This window comes from Mustelus asterias, chromosome 15 (genome assembly GCF_964213995.1).
Source record: "Mustelus asterias chromosome 15, sMusAst1.hap1.1, whole genome shotgun sequence".
In the NCBI taxonomy this organism is placed as follows: Eukaryota; Metazoa; Chordata; class Chondrichthyes; order Carcharhiniformes; family Triakidae; genus Mustelus; species Mustelus asterias.
The window spans coordinates 76,392,571-76,415,451 of record NC_135815.1 but is presented as its reverse complement, the minus strand read 5'-3'; positions in this window follow the sequence as shown (position 1 = coordinate 76,415,451).

Sequence of the window (22,881 nt, the reverse complement as noted above, 5' to 3'; positions counted from 1 at the left end):
ATGTATAAATCTGCCAAGAAAAACTGCTGAAAAAAGGACAAATGAAAAGTACACACAGGCTGCAAGTGAAATTTCTGCTTGCAGAGAAAAAGGCCAAAGGAAACATAGACAGAGATGCAAGCAATTTATTGCAAATGCCTGCAGTAGATTTTCCAATCTCATCTCCAGTCCAAGTGAAGAAATGATGCATGGCAAAACTGGTCATTTTTCCCACTTACAATGGTAAAGATTGCAACAGACTTCATTAACAAGCCTGAACTGATTAGAATAGCCACATTCTAACACTGCTGGAGAGGGACTGCTATAAAGTGTATACCATTATAAATCTATCAGACAACCAAAGACAACAGAGATTTTGAAAATGTTGAATGCACATTTTGAAACCCTGAGTTAATGTTACATCTGAACGCATTATATTCAATATTAAAGTTCAGAGTGAAACCTGGGCCATTGAGTGGCATGTCATGGCAGTAATGGAGCTGTCAGAATCATGTGAATTTGAATAGCTAAAAGAGTGATCTGATAAACGATAGATTAGTCTTATGCCTGAGAGACCCCATGCTGAGAATGTGTCTACTGAAAAAGGAGAAACTGATGTTAAAGAATAGACGGGTTTCAGAATTCAGAAGTTGTGAAATGACAGCTGGAGTGTGTGTGTGGCAGAGCAGACCAGGAGAAACATTATGCTGAGAGACAGACCAAGCCGAAAGAGCTGAGGAATTGCAGACAAAGAGCAGAATGCAAATACTGTGGAGCAAGCATTCACAAGAAACGAGGAATGGCCCAGCATGGGGAAAGCAGTGTTTTAACTGCAAAGGGTGAAATCATTTTGTGCATAAATGCTTGGCCAGGGAAAAGCAAAACATGCCTACACAGATGGCCAAAGGGGAGATATTGGCAGATGAGACTGATAAAGAAATATACACGATGTAACAGGTTGGTTCAGTCAAGTCTATAGGTGATGAATGGTTTGTGACTGTTACAATGATGACAGTAGAGGGTCATCAAACGAGCAACAATTGTCAGTTAGGCATAGGCGCATCGTGCAACATAATGATCTGAACAAGCTGGCGTGAAATGACTGAACCTGATGATCTGAAAATGAAGCCTTCAATGTAAGGTTGAGGCTATGTGATGGTACAGTATTCATAATGCAAAGACAAATTAATCAGATAGCCCAATGCAATGGCAAGAAGGAAGTTCTGGAATTCCAAATCATAGAAAGGACGCAATAACCATTCATCCCAGCTGCAGAAAGTCTCGAACTTGGGTTGGTAGGGTGTTAGCGTGGATTGGGGATTGGCTATCCAACAGGAAGCAGAGAGTTGGAATAAATGGGTGCTTTTCTGGTTGGCAGATGGTGACCAGTGGCGTGCCGCAGGGATCGGTGCTGGGGCCTCAACTGTTTACTATTTACATAGATGATCTGGAGGAGGGGACTGAGTGGAGGGTAACAAAGTTTGCTGACGACACGAAGATAAGGGCGAAGATAGGGCGGCACGGTAGCACAGTGGTTAGCACTGCTGCTTCACAGCTCCAGGGTCCCGGGTTTGATTCCCGGCTCGGGTCACTGTCTGTGTGGAGTTTGCACATTCTCCTCGTGTCTGCGTGGGTTTCCTCCGGGTGCTCCGGTTTCCTCCCACAGTCCAAAGATGTGCGGGTTAGGTTGATTGGCCAGGTTAAAAATTGCCCCTTAGAGTACTGTGATGCGTGGGTTAGTGGGATTAGCGGGTAAATACGTGGGGGTGGGGCCTGGGTGGGATTGTGGTCGGTGCAGACTCGATGGGCCGAATGGCCTCCTTCTGCACTGTAGGGATTCTATGATTTCTATGAAGTGGGAAAGTGAATTGTGTGGAGGAAGCGGAAGGTCTGCAGAGAGATTTGAATAGGCTGAGTGAGTGGGCGAGAATCTGGCAGATGGAGTATAACGTTGGCAAATGCGAGGTTATTCACTTTGGAAGAAATAATAGCAAATTGGATGATTATTTAAAAGGAAAAAAATTACAACATGCTACTGTGCAAAGGGACCTGGGGGTCCTTGTGCATGAGTCGCAAAAACTCAGTCTGCAAGTACAACAGGTGATCAAGAAGGCAAATGGGATGTTGGCATTTATCGCGAGGGGGATGGAATATAAAAAAGATGTCTTGCTGCATCTGTACAAGGCATTGGTGAGGCCGCAGCTGGAATACTGTGTGCAGTTTTGGTCCCCTTACTTGCGAAAAGATATATTGGCCTTGGAGGGAGTGCAGAGAAGGTTCACCAGGTTGATACCGGAGATGAGGGGGCCGAATGGCCTCCTTCTGCACTGTAGGGATTCTATGATTTCTATGATTATGAGGAGAGATTGAGCAGATTAGGTTTGTACTCGTTGGAGTTTAGAAGGCTGAGGGGTGATCTTATAGAGGCATATAAGATAATGAAGGGGCTGGATAGGGTAGAAGTGGAGAGATTTTTTCCACTTGGAAAGTAAACCAGAACTGGAGGGCACAGCCTCAAAATAAAGGGGGGTCAGTTTAGGACAGAGTTGAGGAGGAACTTCTTCTCTCCGAGGGTGGTGAATCTCTGGAATTCTCTGCCCACTGAAGTGGTGGAGGCTACCTCGTTGAATATGTTTAAATCACGGATAGATGGATTTCTGATCGGTAGGGGAATTAAGGGTTATGGGGAGCAGGCGGGTAAGTGGAACTGATTCACTTCAGATCAGCCATGATCTTATTGAATGGCGGGGCAGGCTCGAGGGGCTAGATGGCCTACTCCTGCTCCTATTTCTCATGTTCTTATGTTCTTAACCTTGAACATGCCAATAAAGAAAGGGCAACAAAAGACCTGAGTGAGAGAGAGAGGGAGAGACAGACAGACAGACAGACAGACAGACAGAAGACCCCAGAGAGAAGGAGAACATGTTCAAGTAAACTACAAAATGATAGCCAATCATTTCAGTGCAGTGAAAATGCATGAGCCAAAAGTAAATGTTCCACAGGAAAATGTTCACATCAAAGTTGAACTGGAAGTGATAAAGGGCAAGATTCCAGCTGAGTATATACCTTTGAAAACACACCCGATCTGACCAAACGAATTTCAGGAACAACACAAAGGTACCAGAAGGAAAACTATGGCCCACAATTCTACAGTTGGCAACTCAAAACAGGAATTGAAAACCTCAACCAGACATGCAGGCTCAGCCATAGGTATATACACTCAGCAAGTGAGGCTACACCTTCTGAGCAATTGGCTGGTCAGGGAGGAGGGATCTCACCAGCCGTACTGAGTACGGAACTATCATCAATCTCAGAGGTCCACAAGTCCCCAACAACTGCAATGGAACAACAGTCACCAAGGCAACAAGAACCACAGACTGACATTCTCTGAACAAGGAGAATCTCATAGATCAACAAGATCAACATGCATGTGGACCATTAAGAGGCTGACTGGTAGAACTAACAGCTCCTAATGCATGAGAATTGTGGGTGTACAGTGGGAAACTTGGGGCACAATTTTCCATTCCCCCTGTGGCAGTGAGAGATTTTCTGACCCACCGCTGTCAACAGGGTTTCCCATTCTATGCACCACTGTCTGGAAACCTGCGGTGGGGATTCGCTACCAGTGGGACTGGAAGATACTGGCGGTGCGTAAGGACAGAAAATTCTGGCCTTGGATTTTCTTTTTGGCCTATCTTTACACCAATCCTGCTTTTTCCCCCTTTGGGGAATAGTTTGGGCAGTGGTAGAAGGATTCCCGAGCTGATTATCAGCCCAAAGAACCGTGTTATGAAAGCTCCTTCCCTGACCAACAAGTCCTGGTGTTGGTCTGGAACCTGGAGCTTCTGGTTCAGTGGTATGGGCACTACCACTGTGCCACAAGGCCTCCATGCCTGGAAACTTGGGTAACTCACAGTCACAGGGAATTATGCACAGAAATGCCTTTTTTGCTTTCTTGGAAGAGGGGGATATTGGTATCTTGTGTTTGAGGTGAAAAGGGGGATGTTTGGGCTTAGAAATGTAACCACCCCGATTGGCTCTCCATGGTCATGTGACTATGCTATGAGGCTGCCTCTGGAGGCCGCCGTCTTAAAGTCAATTCAATAAAGCCTCTCAGAAAAACAGAGACTGAAGAAGATTGCTGTCCTTATAAACGAAACATTTTTCAAACTCTCCGATATTACAACATGACACAGTGATGGCTAAACATTGGATCAGATAAGGTGAGCAATACATCCCACCCAATGTCAAGCCCATACAAAGTCTGGACTTTGGAGAGGAGACATTGTCAGGAAAGAGCAGAACTTACAATATACACTCCAGACACTCATTAGTTACCACAACAACTTTGTAAAATAGCACAAACAGCATGACCTTTCAGTTTGCGAGCAGATATATTAATCTGGTTGAAGAATTGCTGCTTTTTATCAGAGCAATCAGGATAGCCAGCTGGGATCTCCAGCTTTCAAGTGTTCGCTTCATGCTGCCAAAGGCTTTCACTCAAGATTGAGTCAACTATGTTAGGTATCTTTCAGCACACTGAGTTCAGAGGTACATCCTGAAAGACAGTCACCCTGACATCAGCGCAGGACAATATGATTCAATGCTCATAATAACTCAAAGGGATGAGTTAGCCGGAACAAAACAACCAGAAGTATTAAGTCTGACAAAAATCGAAAAACAATAGCTGTGACTGTCCCCCACAAATATTGACTCAGAATGCGTGAGGGAGTACACTTAGAATTCAAAAATCATACGCACATCCAAGAAGATGCACGCAGCTTGAATGATGCAAACCTCCTCAGCAAGTTGCCAGAAATGAGTGATGATGTTTTGCCTGCATGAACAGATTTCAATACCCTGCTTCAGAGAACTTCCAACTCACAGAAGTCAAACATTGGCCACCTCCCAGTCTTCGACGTCAGCCCGACTGAGCGCAGTCCAGTGAACACGATCTTGCATCCACGTGTTGATATTGCAGGCAAACTCAAACTGGATAAAACTGTCACAGTAATGAATCAGGCAACCTACATGAAGACCCAGGAGACTTGTTGGAGAAATGCCATCTTCATGCAGAGACTTAATCTTCGCATGGGGGGGAGTTTCACACTGCAAAGGCATTTATAGTCTGCATCGGAAAAAATACATGCAAATGCCAGACTTCGGGACATTGTCATTAAATATGAACAAGTTGCGGTTGGTTTTTTCAATTGCGTTATCCCAAACTGTCAAGTCATGCTTCCATATTAGATATTGTGTTAGCCCCACCCTGGGACAAAGTTCCACCTGGTAGCCGTGGTAATTAACCTTACAAATGTCTCAGCCACTAACTCGAATGACATCCATTCTTCCAGGTTTGGTGAGATAGGAAAGAGATATTCACAACTCCAGGGAAGCCAGTGGCAGTAAGTTTCTGTTTAGCCTTGTGGAAGTGCGTGTTGAATTTCAAATATCTTCACATTCCTGAAATTGTCTACTTGCAATCCACTTGGAGCTTTCTGGAAACTCGACAATGTTGAAGTCTTAAAAGGTCAGGTGATTTGTGGCAGCCATCTTTAAGACTTTGTGTGATCATCTAAAAGGAAGATTAGCTTCTTTTGCTACAAAATCTATAAGTTCACATGTTTGTGATAATTGTGTATGAAGCTCTACAGAGATTGAGGTGGTAGGTTCACATTGGCCCTCTATCAGATGATGAGCAAACCTGACTTAAGAGTTGAACCTCAGACTGCCTTTCCCAATGATGATTTTGATTACATCTTCAACTCCAAGAGATTCTAAACGCTACAACAACTTTGTTACTAATAGCAAAAACAGCACAATGTTTCCGTTCTTGAGGAGTCACATCAACATGGTGGAAAATTGCTGCTAGTTACCAGAGCAACCAGGGTAGCCAGCTGGTGTCTTCATCTTTCAAGTGTTCTCTCCAGATTGCCATGGCTCTTCAACTATGACAAAGTTAACTATGCGAGCTGTCTTTCAATATTTTGGCTTGAAAGAAAGTCTTCTTGATATCAATACAGAGCTCCAAGCAGGACAATCTGTTGCCCAAAGACAACAAGGTATGGCTTCTCTCAAGTAATTGACCATGAGTTATCTCCTCCATCTTGAGCCCATTTTCCAATCCAACTTTTTTGTTCCAATGTCCCTCCCTCCCCAACAAGGCCACCTGTCGCTTGTTCTGAAGTTTTGCTTGCACAGAGCGCTGACCCTGGCCCTGCTATTAGCACATTCTGCTATCTTACCTTCGTGCCACTATTAGCACCTTCTTTAGTCTTTAGCACTACTATTAACGCTCCCTCTGCCTCGGGTCCATGACATCTTTGTCAACTCTTTCCTAACTCCCACCTATCCGTGACCTTCACTTTTCCTCCACCTGCTCCACCCCTTCTTCCACAGTATATAATCCATCCCATTTATCCCTCCTTTTAGCTCTGAAGAAGAGTCATACAGACTTGAAACGTTAACTCTATGGTTCACTCCACAGATGCTGCCAGACCTGCTGAGTTTTTCCAGTCTTCTTTCTGCTTGATTTCAGATTTCCAGCATGTGTGGTGTTTTGATTTACTTTATTGAATGTTATCCTTGGCCAACCAAAACTCCGAGACAAGGGGAAAGCAAATCGAAACCTATTTACCAGTTGCTGGAAAAAGGTGGACATTGATGAGATAGTTGTTCATATATTGGGAATGTTATCCTTGCTTCTAGCCAATCATGATGGATCCCAAAACTCTTACCTTTGTGAAGGATCAGTCAACCCAACTCTTCTTCCATTGATGAGATCCCGTACATGTGTACGGGATAATATGGTGTTGCTTCAAGTGGTGAAAGCACAATCAACATTTCAACAGTTTGCTAACCAAATACCGCAAGTTCTTGTGAGACAAGCAAAGGTCAGTCGAGAGTGAACCACTTTGTTCCAGACAGAATCAATGTCAACAACATAGAGAGTGGTGAAAAGTCAGTTGGAGGAATGCAAATCACCAAAATTTTCTCTCCTGACCAGAACATCCCAAATCAGACAACATTTCTGCCTTGCAATGACAGCAAGGAAGATTGACCCCCAGCTCCTCAAGGGAAGATGGCGCAAGTCTGCAAGAGAGTTCATTGGTGATATAAACCTCTTGTTGAACATGGAAATGAGTGTCACGTTCTTCGTCAGAATGCCAGCAAAACAGTTCTGGACGTGTTGCCAACCCATGCACTGTTCCCTCACCCAAAAGCAGCCGACACACAGCTATTGCCAATTCTAGTCAGCACATCATCATAAACAGTCCAGTCTTTGTACTGGGTTTGCCATTCTGCAAGGGCATTGAGATAAATTTTCTTCTGTTTCTATGATTCAGTGAGTGTCCGAACCATAGAATCACTACAGCTCACCAACTGTCTGACAGAGTATCTTACCTGGGCCCTCTCCCCCGCTCTATCCCTATAATTCCACACATTTTACCGTAGCTTATCCCATCTCACCTACACATCTTAGGACACTAAGGGGCAATTTAGCATGGCCAAACCACCTAACCTGCATATCTTTGGAGCGTGGGAGGAAACTGGAGCACCCGGAGGAAACCCATGCAGATACAGGGAGAACATGTAAACTCCACGCAGACAGTCACCCGAGGCCAGAATTGAACCCGGCTCCCTGGAGTTGTGAGGCAGTAGAGCTAACCACCGTGCCTCCATGCCGCCCTTGGGAAGATGAAATCAGGGAAAGTCCTGAATGCCAGCGAAGAGCATTGTGCAGTATTTGAGGGACATAATTTGTTGTTGCACAATCTCTGTGTGAAGAACGAAAGGCAACTACTTGTGAAACCTATGGGGAGGTTGGATGTTGAAATGTGTAGCAAGCCGTTATATGCTCAGGACTGGAAGTTATGCAGAGAAGTGCTTGCAACCAAACAACGATTCACTGTACAAGCATTATACAGCATGCCAATGTCCAGTCTGCAAAACACACGTGATAGCGTCAGGACATGCCAACAATCCCATTTCCAAAGGTCCATGGGTGGAAACTAGAAAATAACACACTTGTCAGAAACTCAATGGCATTTTTCCCAGTACCAGCAATGGAAAATGACATACTTGTCACAAACTCTTTCTCCAGTACCAGCAAGTGGAATGGAGCTTTGCGCATTGCTCATGTGCAGAAGTACAATTCCCTAATCTTCTCAACAAACTCCCTCAACAAACATCTGCTCAGATTGGGAGAATGACCCAAGTTTCCTCAGACTTCCAGAGCTCAAGGGGCAGATACCCTCATTCCAATGATGGTGATTCAGAAATATGCGAGTATTGGGTAAAATATGAAACTAAGTATTAATGAATGAGGAATAAAATGGTATGGGGAAAGATACCACCCCCCCCCCCCACCAGCTCCTCCAGCCCCAAAACCTTGACCACCGATCTTTACCTCCCTTTTACGCTCTAAGGATTATTTCTAACCAAATTTGTCAATATGTTGGATGATAAATGAGTGTTCATGTCCCTCTGAGGTTTTTTACTTCAGATGCATATTTTAAACATACTTACGCTGGTTCCAGAGGACCACAGTCTTAAGGAGTTCAATAATTTATTTTGGAGCAAGGGAAACTTCTATATAAACTTGGGGCGGCGATTCTCCCAAAAAGGTTCTAAGTGCTGAATTCACAGGAAAACTGGTGTAAATCATGAATGTTTTTTCAGTGGGAGTTCACACTCGAATCTCCCACACTGCGCACTGCAGAGGTCACAATCGTGAATATCATTAAAAGCTCGGGGGGGGCGGGGCCTATTCACGGCAGAGTCTAACAGTTCCGGAATTCCGCGCATGCGCAGTGGCCGCAAACCGTCAGCTGACCAGCTCGATCACTGGCGAGTCCGGGACCCTCACAGTGCTGCCCCTACACCACCCCACCGCCCAGTTGCAGCCGCCCCAACTAGTCCCAGGCCAGCCCTTACCCCCCTGTCCCAGAAAGCCCCAATCTCCAACACTCCCCCCAGCAGTGATGATCCCCCCCATCCTGGAAGACCCCCCCCACAGGGTGCAGACGCCCCCCCGGGTGGTAGAACCCACCACTCCCGTAGACCCCCCAGGCAGACCATATCCCCCAGTCCGCCCCGATCACTGGCCCCCCTCCAGCCCTGTCCGGATCCCTATGCAAAGTGGCAGCGGGACCCCCACCTCCACCGATTGCCCCCGAGGCCCCACCACCAGCAGGCCCCATATCCTAAGCCCGGCTCCCTTGGTACTGCCCCTAAGCCCTGCCCCCTTGACACTGCCCCCTAAGCCCACCCCCAATAGGCCCTGCCCCCTTGGCACTGCCCAATGCCCCAGTGGGCCGTGCCAAGGTGCCCCTGGGCATGGGCACGTTGCCCCTTGGGCAGTGCCGGGGGCACAGGCTGGCACTGCCAGGGTGCCCATGCGCAGGGAGCACCACCCCCAACCGCCCAACACCCTGGGGTGCCCCGATTGCCCCTCTTCACTCCAGCGGGGTCTCCCATTAGTTCCCCAAAAGTGGGGAGCTACTCTAAACCCCACTGGAGTGAATTTGTACTGGCGGATGGGTGATGCTATTGGGTCAGAAAATTCACACCCGGGCCCGATACTGACATTTAAATAATATTGAAAATAGATTAAAGTGACTTACCGAGTGTTCCCACCGGTTTCCTGCGCGGCCCGGACCAGGCCGGATTTCAGGCGGTGGGAGACGCGCGCGTGTCGTGAACGCATGCGCGAATCCCGTGAATCAGCGCATGCGTGAATCTCCCAGCCCAACCCGCCAAGCAATTAGTGGATTGGAATGGGAGAATTGCCCCCTGGGTGTCTGTTCAGTGATTCATATACTTAATTGTCTTTGAGTATTGTAGTCCTGTTCTTGTGTATTAACAGTAAGAAGTTTAACAACACCAGGTTAAAGTCCAACAGGTTTATTTGGTAGCAAAAGCCACACAAGCTTTCGGAGCTACAAGCCCCTTCTTCAGGTGAGTGGGAATTCTGTTCACAAACAGAGCATATAAAGACACAGACTCAATTTACATGAATAATGGTTGGAATGCGAATACTTACAACTAATCAAGTCTTTAAGAAACAAGACAGCATGAGTGGAGAGAGCATCAAGACAGGCTAAAAAGATGTGTATTGTCTCTAGACAAGACAGCCAGTGAAACTCTGTGGGGGTTACAAATAGTGGGACATGAACCCAATATCCCGGTTGAGGCCGTCCTCGTGTGTGCGGAACTTGGCTATCAGTTTCTGCTCAGCGACTCTGCGCTGTCGTGTGTCGCGAAGGCCGCCTTGGGGAACGCTTACCCAAATATCAGAGGCCGAATGCCCGTGACCGCTGAAGTGCTCCCCAACAGGAAGAGAACAGTCTTGCCTGGTGATTGTCGAGCGGTGTTCATTCATCCGTTGTCGCAGCGTCTGCATAGTTTCCCCAATGTACCATGCCTCGGGACATCCTTTCTTGCAGCGTATCAGGTAGACAACGTTGGCCGAGTTGCAAGAGTATGTACCGTGTACCTGGTGGATGGTGTTCTCACGTGAGATGATGACATCTGTGTCGATGATCCGGCACGTCTTGCAGAGGTTGCTGTGGCAGGGTTGTGTGGTGTCATGGTCACTGTTCTCCTGAAGGCTGGGTAGTTTGCTGCGGACAATGGTCTGTTTGAGGTTGTGCGGTTGTTTGAAGGCAAGAAGTGGGGGTGTGGGGATGGCCTTGGCGAGATGTCCCGAGGCATGGTACATTGGGGAAACTATGCAGACGCTGCGACAACGGATGAATGAACACCGCTCGACAATCACCAGGCAAGACTGTTCTCTTCCTGTTGGGGAGCACTTCAGCGGTCACGGGCATTCGGCCTCTGATATTCGGGTAAGCGTTCTCCAAGACGGCCTTCGCGACACACAACGGCGCAGAGTCGCTGAGCAGAAACTGATAGCCAAGTTCCGCACACACGAGGACGGCCTCAACCGGGATATTGGGTTCATGTCCCACTATTTGTAACCCCCACAGAGTTTCACTGGCTGTCTTGTCTGGAGACAATACACATCTTTTTAGCCTGTCTTGATGCTCTCTCCACTCATGCTGTTTTGTTTCTTAAAGACTTGATTAGTTGTAAGTATTCGCATTTCAACCATTATTCATGTAAATTGAGTCTGTGTCTTTATATGCTCTGTTTGTGAACAGAATTCCCACTCACCTGAAGAAGGGGCTTGCAGCTCCGAAAGCTTGTGTGGCTTTTGCTACCAAATAAACCTATTGGACTTTAACCTGGTGTTGTTAAACTTCTTACTGTGTTTACCCCAGTCCAACGCCGGCATCTCCACATCTTGTGTATTAAAACATAGAAACATAGAAACTAGAAGCAGGGGTAGGCCATCCGGCCCTTCGAGCTGCTCCGTCATGGCTGATCATCAAATTCAATATCCTGACCCTGCCCCCGCACCCTCATATCTCTCGACTGCTTTAGCCCAAAGAGTTGTATCCAAGTTCCTCTTGAAATCAGGCGTTTTGGCCTCAACTACTTTCTGTGGTAGTGAATCCCACACATTCACCATTCTCTGGGTGAAGAAATTTCTCCTCACCTCAGTTCTAAAAGATTTACCCCTGAGGTGAGGTGAGGTGAGAGTGACAGCCCTTGACATCAAGGCCACATTCAACCAAGTGTGGCATCAAGGAGCCCTAGCAAAACTGGAATCAATGGGTATCAGGGGGCAAACACTCCGCTGGTTGGAGTCATACCTGGTACATGGGAAGATGGTTGTGGTTGTGGAGGGTCAGTCATCTCAGCTCCAGGACATCTCTGCAGGAGCCCCTCAGGGTAGTGTCCTAGACCCAACAATCTTAAGCTCTTCATCAATGACCTTCTCTCCGTCATAACGTGGGGATGTTCACCGATGATTACACAATATTCAGCACCATTCGCGACTCCTCAGATACTGAAGCAGTCCATGTTCAAATACAACAAGCTCTGGACAATATCCAGGCTTGGGCTAACAAGTGGCAAGTAACATTCGCGCCACACAAGTGCCAGGCAATGACCATCACCAATAAGAGACACTCTAACCACCGCCCCTTGACATTCAATGGTGTTACCATCATTGAATCCCCCACTGTCAACATTCTTGGGGTTGCCATTGACCAGAAACTCAACTGGACTCACCACATAAACACAGTGGCTACAAGGGCAGGTCAGAGGCTAGGAATACTGCGGCGAGTAACTCACCTCCTGGCTCCCCAAAGCCTATCTACCACTTACAAGGCACAAGTCAGGAGTGTGATGGAATACTCCCCACTTGTCTGGATGGGTGCAGCTCAAACAACACTCAAGAAGCTTGACACCATCCAGGACAAAGCAACCTGCTTGATTGGCACCACATCTACAAACATTCAATCTCTCCACCACTGACGCTCAGTAGCAGCAGTGTGTAATATCCACAAGATGAAGCAGCAATTCACCAAAGATCCCTAGACAGCATCTCCCAAACCCACGACCACTTCCATCTAGAAGGACAAGGGCAGCAGATACATGGGAACACCACCACTTGCAACTTCTCCTCCAAGCCACTCACCATCCTGACTTGGAAATATATCACTGTTCCTTCACAGTTACTGGGTTAAAATCCTGGAATTCCCTCCCTAATGGCAACCCACAGCACCTGGACTGCAGCGATTCAAGAAGGCAGCTCACCATCACCTTCTCAAGGGCAACTAGGGATGGGCAATAAATGCTGGCCAGCCAGCGACGCCCATATTGGGCGACACGGTAGCACAGTGGTTAGCACTGCTGCTTCACAGCTCCAGGGACCTGGGTTCGATTCCCGGCTTGGGTCACTGTCTGTGTGGAGTTTGCACATTCTCCTCGTGTCTGCGTGGGTTTCCTCCGGGTGCTCCGGTTTCCTCCCACAGTCCAAAGATGTGCGGGTTCGGTTGATTGGCCAGGTTAAAAATTGCCCCTTAAAGTCCTGAGATGCATAGGTTAGAGGGATTAGCGGGTAAATATGTGGGGGTAGGATTGTGGACGGTGCAGACTCGATGGGCCAAATGGCCTCCTTCTGCACTGTAGGGTTTCTATGATATCCCACGAATGAATTTTTTTAAAATCCTCAAACTATGACCCCTAGTTCTGGACTCCCTCACCATCGGGAACATTCTTTCTGAATCTACCCCGCCTAATCCTGTTAGAACTTTATAAGTTTCTATGAGATCCCCTCTCACTCTTCTATCTTCAGTGAATATAATCCTAACCAATTTAGTCTCTGCTCATATGACAGACCTGCCACCCCAGGAATTTAACTTAATAAATAGTCTTTAATAATTGTTTTATGACAACTGGACTGGTTATTCTCACCAAGGTTTTACATGGCTCCTCACAGCATTCCCAAATCAAAACTATACCCCATAATGAACCAGTGTTTAAATTTGTGGCAGATAATGTCAGCGTGGTTCATGGCAACACCTATTTAATCAATGTAGTAGTGCTATGAAGTGGCACTCAGCTTCTAGACCCTTCTCTGTCTCCTCAATCCCAGTGGGGGGTAATGCTAAACCATCATTACCTTCTTCCCACCGTTTCTGCAAGTTAAGTTTATTTATTAGTGTCACGAGTAGGCTTACATTAACACTGCAATGAAGTGACTGTGAAAATCCCCTAAGCGCCACACTCCGGCACCTGTTCAGGTACACTGAGAGAGAATTTAGCAAGGCCAGTGCACCTAACCAGTACGTCTTTCGGAATGTGGGAGGACACCGGAGCACCCAGAGGAAACCCACGCAGACACGGGGAGAACATGCAGACTCCGCACAGACACTCAAACCAGGAATCGGACCCCCGGGTCCCTGGCGCTATTAGACAGCAGCGCTAACCACTGTGCCACCCACGCACCATGCAAATCCAATGTACCAAAGAGGCAGGAGATGATAAAGAGGACAAAGGGGATAGTGATGGGGATAATGAGGAATGAGAGCGAATGTTTTCCACATGGTTTACAATGATGGAGTGGAGGAGAAGGATTACGAACATAAAAATGCACTTAAATCTTCTGAATATCCTCTATAGAACCTTTTTAAGCCACCAACTAACTAACTAACTAATGAATGCTCAATTCATCAAAATGAAACACAAACTCAGGATACTTAGCTCCACAAATAATGAGAGTTTATAATCAGTATTCTTTTGTAATATGTTTATGCTGCAATATTACCTAGAGGCAAAGACTCTCCTTCACCCCCACTGCCAGTTGTCCTTATACTGTTAGCATTAATTGCTCGCTGTGTGAAGACACCAAACCACTCAAACATGACCTTTTCTCTAAACTAGATAGCTTGAAGCTGCAATCCTGCCTGGATCTAATTGCTGGCTAATAATTGAATTCTGTTTCTGACTATCAATCTACATAATTTGGAGAGCTGCACTTAGCGTTTCGGATGTGAAGAATGGCACATTCTGGCAGCAGCACAGGGAGGGTGAATAAGAAATTCAGGGGCACTGGCTCCTCTTGAGGCAGCTTTGGACGACACAGGCTGCAAACGTTACAAGGGGGTAAGAACCAGGGGCTCTTCCCAAATTCAGCCAAGTACCATCATCTTCGCTGCTTGCTCTCTATTCAGATAATTGGCAGACAAGCTAACGTTAATCAACAAAACCTGCATTTATATAGCGCCTTTAATGTCATAAAACATCCCAAGCCACTTCACAGGAACACTATCAAACCAAGTTTTATACCAACCCACTAAAGGAGATATTAGGATGGCTAAATCAGAGTATCACAGAATAGTTACAGTATAGAAGGAGGCAATCTGTCCCACCATGTCTGTCAGTTCTCTGCAAGTGCGATGTACCTAGAGCCACTGCCCTACTGTCTCCCCATTGCCCTGCACTGGACCCACTGCCGTACTGTCTCCCCATTGCCCTGCACTGGACCCACTGCCCTACTGTTTCCCATTGCCCTGCACTGGACCCACTGCCGTACTGTCTCCCCATTGCCCTGCACTGGACCCACTGCCCTACTGTCTCCCCATTGCCCTGCACTGGACCCACTGCCCTACTGTCTCCCCATTGCCCTGCACTGGACCCACTGCCCTACTGTCTCCCCATTGCCCTGCACTGGACCCACTGGCCTACTGTCTCCCCATTGCCCTGCACTGGACCCACTGCCCTACTGTCTCCCCATTGCCCTGCACTGGACCCACTGCCCTACTGTCTCCCCATTGCCCTGCACTGGACCCACTGCCGTACTGTCTCCCCATTGCCCTGCACTGGACCCACTGCCGTACTGTCTCCCCATTGCCCTGCACTGGACCCACTGCCGTACTGTCTCCCCATTGTCCTGCAAACTGTTTTTCTTCAGATCATTATCCAATTCCCTTTTGAAAGCCATGGTTGATTCTGCCTCCACCACAACTCAGGCAGTTCATTCCAGACTGGAACTACCCGCTGCGTGAGAAAAGTTTTCCTCTTCTTGTCATTGTTATTATTTGTCAATCACCTGATATCAGTGTCCTCTTGGTCTTGACCCTTCACCCGATGGGAACAAGTTCTCCCCATTACCTCTGTCATTTTGAACAACCCAATCAAATCTCTTCATCTTCTCGTCTCCTTGACCTTCTCCAATCTATCCATGTAACTCAAGTTCCTCCTCCCTGGAAGCATTCTCGCAAACCTTCTTCACTCCATCCAATACCTTCATATTTCTACTTAAAATGTGACATCCAGAACAAGACACAATTCTCCAGTTGAAGCTGGATCAATACTTTATACAAGTTTATCAAAAGGCTTTTCTCTTTGACTCGATGCCCCGATTGATAAAGCCCAGGATTCCATTTGCTTTATTAACCATTTTCTCAACCTGCTCCGCCACCATCAATGATTTTACACACATATTCTCCAGCTCTCCACCGTCAGGGCATGCCGTGGCATTCTGTGCTGCTATCTGGTGGTGGGGGAGGTCCCCAGTGGAGAGCTGTCTATGTGGGAGTCCTCCCTTTCTCCATCGGGGACCGGGTGTGGAAGATGTTGCGTGCAGTGTTGTCATTAAGGTTGTTCATGGACTCCCAGGCCGGATGTGTTTATTGCAGCCTAAGGGAGTCCATGTCCCATGTGTACGTCGATTGTCCAAGGTTGCAGCCCCTTGTTAGTTATTTGAAGGGGTTGTTCATCAATCTTTGGTTATACTTCAACCCCAGGCTCCTAATCTTCAGTCACATGGTGTGGAGGGGGTGGGTAGGGAGGAGGACCTCCTCGTAAGTCTGCTCCTGGACCTGGCCAAGATGGCCATTAACAGGTCCAGGCAATGGGTGGTCAAGAGGCTCAACCAACCTGACTCTCTGCCCTTCTACCATGGGCACATTCACAGTTGGGTGGCCCTGGAGAGCACCCATGCCCACCGGTACACTTCAGGCTTTCCATGACTAATGGACAATGAAAATGGCATTTTGGTTTAGTTTCTTAAGTTTCCTTTGATGTTTTGTTTTGGTTACAGTGTCCCATTAGGGGACTGTAACCCCCGCCCCCCCCCCCCCCCCCCAACCCCCCCGACCTCCCTTTCATTTGTAATTTATTGATTATTGTTTTCTCAAAAAGACCAGATTAACCAGAGTTTGATGTAGACTGAGTGCGAAGTCGGGAGTTTGATTCACAGGAGAATTCGATGCACAGGCAGAAAGAAGTGCTCTTTTTTCTACCTTTCTTTCACCCTCCGGTAACTGTAGACGCTACAAGTTGCTGTCCAGAAATAGAGGGAAACCTCGAGACAGAGGTGAGAGTTTGGACAATGAGAGGGGTTAGTCCATGCGTTCAGAACATTCCAAAGAAAATGGAAGTGTGACGCAACAGGAAAAAAGGTTAGTGATTGGTGAGCACTTTCCCTTTTTCTCTTATGTAAACTTGGTTAGCACTGCTGCCTCACAGCGCCAGGGACGTGGGTTCAATTCCGGCCTTCGGTGACTGTCTGTGTGGAGTTTCCACGTTCTCCCCGTGCCTGCATGTGTTTCCTCTGGATGCTCCGGTTTCCTCCCACAGTCCAAAAGATGTGTGGGTTAGGTGGATTGGCCATGCTAAAGTGCCCCTTAGTGTCCAAAGATGTGTAATTTATGGGGATTAGCAGGGTAAATATGTGAGATTACAGGGATAGGGACTGGGTAAGATGCTCTGTTGGAGAGTTGGTGCAGACTTGATGGGCTGAAAGGTTTTCTTCTGCACGATAGGGATTCTATGATTCTATAATTTTCTATGATTTTAATTTGGCTAAGTATAATATTAATTGAATTGGTAATAATATAAGCACAAGTAGGATTGGAGGCTTTCATTAAAACGTTAAAAAGAAATTAGTTAATTAAAACACACAAAAGATGGGTAGATAATATGTTGCAGCTATAGTCTGTGAGAAGTGACGGACACCAGTGTGATCCGCGGCAACCACATCTGGAACAAGCATCTGTGGCTTGAGGAACTTTGGCTAATGTTAATGACTGGAGGCCGAGCTGCAGACACTGCGATGCTTCGTGGATGGGAGCTGTTACCTGGACACCTTGTTCCAGAAGGTAGTCACACCGCTAGGCTAGTGTCTTCTGTTCTGGTCCATAGTCAGGGACGGGAGGATGTGATTGAGAGTGGGGCAGGTAAGGGGATCCAAAAGGTAGAAGTGGAAGGGTTTCAACCTTTGCAATCGTCCGACACATGGAACGTTCTTGCAGCTTGTATGGGTGAGAGTGGGGGCTGCAGGGTGGACATGCAAACTGACCATGGTACAGATAGCCATTCAAATGGGAGAGTAAATTGGAAGGCAATGGTGGTAGAAGATGGTGCCGTCAGGGAAATGAACGCAGTTCTTTGCAGCCAGGAGCGTGAGCCCAGGTATGTTGCCTGCCTGGTGTCAGGACATCTTCTCAGGGCTGGTAAGAAACTTGCAGTGGGAGGGGGGACAATCCAGTTCTTCTGGTCCATTTGGGTTCCAACAACATATATAGAACCAGGGAAGAGGTTCTGCTTAGGGATTATTAGGCAGTTAGCAACTAAATTAAAAAGCAGAACCTCACAGGTAATAATCTCTGGATTGTTACCTGGACCGTGGACAAATTGGCATTGGGTAAATAAGATTAGAGAGCTGAATGCATGGCTCAGATATTGGTGTGGGGGAAATGGCTTTCGATTCATGGCCGCTGCCACCTATATTAAGGAAAGTGGGAGCTGTAGCTTTGGGACGGGCTACGCTAGAACCAAGCTGTGACCAGTGTTCTAAGCAAGCTGCATAACTAAGGCAGTAGAGAGGGCTTTCAACAAAATAGTGGGAGCTGGGAATCACGTGAGGTGAGATTTGATAAATTAATGTGAAATGATAAGGCAATAGAGCAGGATAGCGAAATGGGTAATGATAACCAGAGTGTGGCAGGAAGGGATAGACGTAAGGATGCACCTACAGGGAAGGCCAGGGTTTGCAGGAATGGCAAAAAGACAGAATTAGAAGCTCTATATCTGAATGTACACAATATTCATAACAAAATGGATGAATTGTTATGAATATATAGCAATAACGATATATGACCTGAGAAATTAGTATGATGTGATGGTCATTTCAGAGATGTGGTTGCAAGATGACCAAGGCTGGGACCTAAATATTCAAGGATATTTGACATTTTGGAAGAACATAAAGAAAGGTGGTAGGGTAGCTCTGTCCAAACTTCCCACTGCCTCGGCAAAGCAGCCAACATAACTAATGACCCCATGCACCCCGGACATACTCTCTTCCACCTTCCTCCATTGGGAAAAAGATACAAAAATCTGAGGTCATGTCCAACCGACTCAAGAACAGCTTCTTCTCTGCTGCTGTGAGATTTTTGAAAGGGACTACCTTCATTAAGTTGATCTTTCTCTACACCCTAGCTATAACTGTAGCATTACATTCTGTACCCTCCCCTTTCCTTCTCTATGAACGGCAGGGGTGGGAGGTTCTGGTCAGGGGGTGGGGGGTTCCGGGCAGGGGTTTGGAGAGGTTCTGGGCAGGGGCTGGAGGGTTCTGGGCAGGGGGTGGGAGGTTCTGGGCAGGGGGTGGCCGGGGTTCTGGGCAGGGGGTGGGAGGGTTCTGGGCAGGGGGTGGGGGGGGGGGGGGGTTCTGGGCAGGGGGTGGGAGAGTTCTGGGCAGGGGGTGGGGGGTTCTGGGCAGGGGGTGGGGGGTTCTGGGTAGGGGGTGGGGGGGGGGTTCTGGGTAGGGTATGGGGGGGTTCTGGGTAGGGGGTGGAAAGGTTCTGGGTAGAAGGTGGGGGGGGTTCTGGGTAGAAGGTGGGGGGGTTCTGGGCAGAGGGTGGGGGTTCTGTGCAGGAGGTGGGGGGGTTCTGGGTAGGGGGTGGGGGGGGTTCTGGGCAGGGGGTGGGAGAGTTCTGGGCCGGGGGTGGGGGTTCTGGGCAGAGGGTGGGGGGGGGTTCTGGGCAGGGGGTGGGAGGGTTCTGGGCAGGGGATGGGAGGGTTCTGGGCAGGGGGTGGGAGGGTTCTGGGCAGGGGGTGGGGGGGGTTCTGGGCAGGGGGTGGGGGGTTCTGGGCAGGGCTGGCGGGGTTCTGGGCAGGGGGTGGGGGGTTCTGGGTAGGGTATGGGCGGGTTCTGTTGAGAAGGGTGTTTGGGGGTTGTTTGGAGATTGAAGTGTTCGGCGATGGTTGGTGTTCAGGGAGAGTTTGGGAGTGGGGCGGGGAGGGGTGGTCCTATTTTTGATTTTTTTTGTACCAGAGTGCCATTTCTCAAGTGAAAGCTAAGTTGCTGGCAGGACGACTCAATCAGAGTCTGCCCTGCCAGTGTGACGTTGTGGGGCCCACTCCGGGTATATTTTCCTCTGTCACTTGCAGCATGCCGGTGGAAGCCGCCATCAGGGCCTCGGTTTCCACGCCGCTTTTCCCACCTGCTGTCACACTCTGCACAGACAATGAGAGCATTCCACCAGAGGTACTTGGTGAGAGATAGGATCCAGGCAGCAGACTTTTCAATAAGCTCAGGTTTACAGCGGCTGGGAGGCCGGCAAAGGGAACAATGGAATAGCTGAGAGCAGCATTGACTACTGCAAAAACATACAGTATGTTGTGAAAGAAAGGATTACTGTTTGTGCGTCACTGAGGCAGCATTTTGGCAAATGCTCCACTTAGGAAAGCGGAATGGTACAACAACTCATGAACCTTGAACTAGCCGGGCCCTCACAGTCACTTGCACCACTCACAGTGCACCACACATAGCACTTAAGGGGAAGCTCAAAAGGCTTGTTGCTCTGGTGAGATGAAGTAAGTAGAGTGGAAAAAGGTTCGTGCAGAGTAAAATTTCGGCTGAATGGCCTGTATCTGCACTATAAATTCAATTGAATTCTCTGTAAATCAATCTAAAGCCCCATTGGACAGATTGGCACAGAATGCAGAGATATCTGACAACCATAGACCCTGGTACGTGGATTATTCATTTTGCAAAACAAATGTCTGTAAATTTTTAAAACAGATTCTTTCCACAGGATGTTGGGAGATACAGGAAGGATATGAGAGGTAGGTTCTTTACGCAGAGAGTGGTTGGGGTGTGGAATGGACTGCCTGCAGTGATAGTGGAGTCAGACACTTTAGGAACATTTAAGCGGTTATTGGATAGGCACATGGAGCACACCAGGATGATAGGGAGTGGGATAGCTTGATCTTGGTTTCAGATAAAGCTCGGCACAACATCGTGGGCCGAAGGGCCTGTTCTGTGCTGTACTGTTCTATGTTCTATGTAGGATGTCAGTGTCGCTGGCAAGGGTCAGTATTTATTCCCCATTCTTAATTGCCCTTGAGGAGATTGTTTGGACACTAAGGGACAATTTAAAGTTTTAAAGTTTATTTTATTAGTGTCACAAGTCGGCTTACATTAACTTTGCAGTGAAGTTACTGTGAAAATCCCCCAGTCGCCTCACTCCGGTGCTTGTTCAGGTAGAGAGAATTTTAGCACCTAACCAGCACGTCTTTTGGACTGTGGGAGGATACCAGAGCACCCAGAGGAAACCCAGACAGACACGGGGAGAACATGCAGACTCTGCACAGACAGTGATCCAAGCCGGGAATCGAACGCTGGACCCTGGTGCTGAGAGGCAGCAGTGCTAACCACTATGCCCACTGTGCCACCAATGCCACCATGCCATGCATGGCCAATCGACCTTACCCGCACATCTTTGGACTGTGAGACGAAACTGTTGAGGCACAGGGAAAACGTGTAAACTCCACACAGTCGCCCGAAGCCTGAATTGAATGGGAGAAGGCAGTACTAAATAAAATAATATAAACAGGCACGAAGCCAACAGAGGTTTTAACCAGGTAGATCTGTATTATTGACCAGTATAATATACCTTAGATGGAAGCAAGGTGGTCAAAGTAAATGTGTTCCTGGTGATGCTCTGGCCAGCTCAGAGTACTGTGATTTGTGATTTCACTTACCTTTTGCTCCCATGATATTTGTCATGAGAAAATAGGTGAAAAGATACTTTAAAGATACAAATTTGGAACAGCCTGCACATTATGAAGAATCTGTGCTGTAACTAAATAGAAAGGGAGATTATCTATAATATAGTAGAAGGAGGTAGCACGGTGGCACAGTGGTTATCATTGCTGCCTCACGGCACCAGGGACCCGGATTCAATTCAGGCTTCGGGTGACTGTTTGTGTGGAGTTTACACTTTTTCCCTGTGCTTCAACAGTTTCGTCTCACAGTCCAAAGATATGCGGGTAAGGTCGATTGGCCATGCATGGCATGGTGGCATTGGTGGCACAGTGGGCATAGTGGTTAGCACTGCTGCCTCTCAGCACCAGGGTCCAGCGTTCGATTCCCGGCTTGGATCACTGTCTGCGCAGAGTCTGCATGTTCTCCCCGTGTCTGTCTGGGTTTCCTCTGGGTGCTCTGGTATCCTCCCACAGTCCAAAAGACGTGCTGGTTAGGTGCTAAAATTCTCTCTACCTGAACAAGCACCGGAGTGAGGCGACTGGGGGATTTTCACAGTAACTTCACTGCAAAGTTAATGTAAGCCGACTTGTGACACTAATAAAATAAACTTTAAAACTTTAAATTGTCCCTGAGTGTCAGGGGGATTAACAGGGTAAATATGTGGGTTATGGGATTAGGACCTGGGTGGGATTCTTGTCGGCGCAGGCTTGTTGGGCTGAATGGCCTCTTTCTGCACTATAGGGATTCTATGATCTTTTTCAGAAAAATATCTTCTTAATAGACGATGAGACTAGTGTAACCCTACTCGTTTATTGTGTAATTATGTTGTTTGTCTCTTTTTTTGAACCACGGACAATATTTGGATGAACTGAGAGAAAGAAGGACATTTTTTTTTAAATAGCACTTTCTACAACCTCAGGGCACCTAAGCGTTTCTTAGTGCCAGTGGGATAACTTCCAAGTGTAGTCACTGATGTGATATCAGGAACGTGGCAAATAGTTGGTGCACAACATGTTCTCAACAAAAAGCCCTAGCGACGACGATCGTCCATTTTCTTTTAGTGATGTTGTTTGAGGAATAAATATGGCTCAAAACGCCTTGTCCTTTTCAAAATACCTCGAGATTGTGTACGTGACATTCGAGGGCAGATTAAGGGGCCCTGTTCAAGGCCGACCCTCCAACGTTGTAGTATTCCTACTGGAGTGTCAGCGTAGAGTATGTGCTCAGGTACCTCGAGTGAGACCGGAATCCGGGACTTTCTGACTCGGAGGCAAGTGTGCCACCGACTGATCTGCAGCCTAAAAAAAGGCAGTGTGTCAAGCAGAAGCCTCAGGGGGCAGCAGCTATACATCGCATTTGGAGTCTTTTCCCTCAGTTGTGTACACTGGGTCAGAATGTAAAGCATTATTATTTTTATTAATACATGGGGCATGGGTGTCGCTGGCTGGCCAGCATTTATTGCCCATCCATAGTAGCCCATAGAGGGCAGTTGA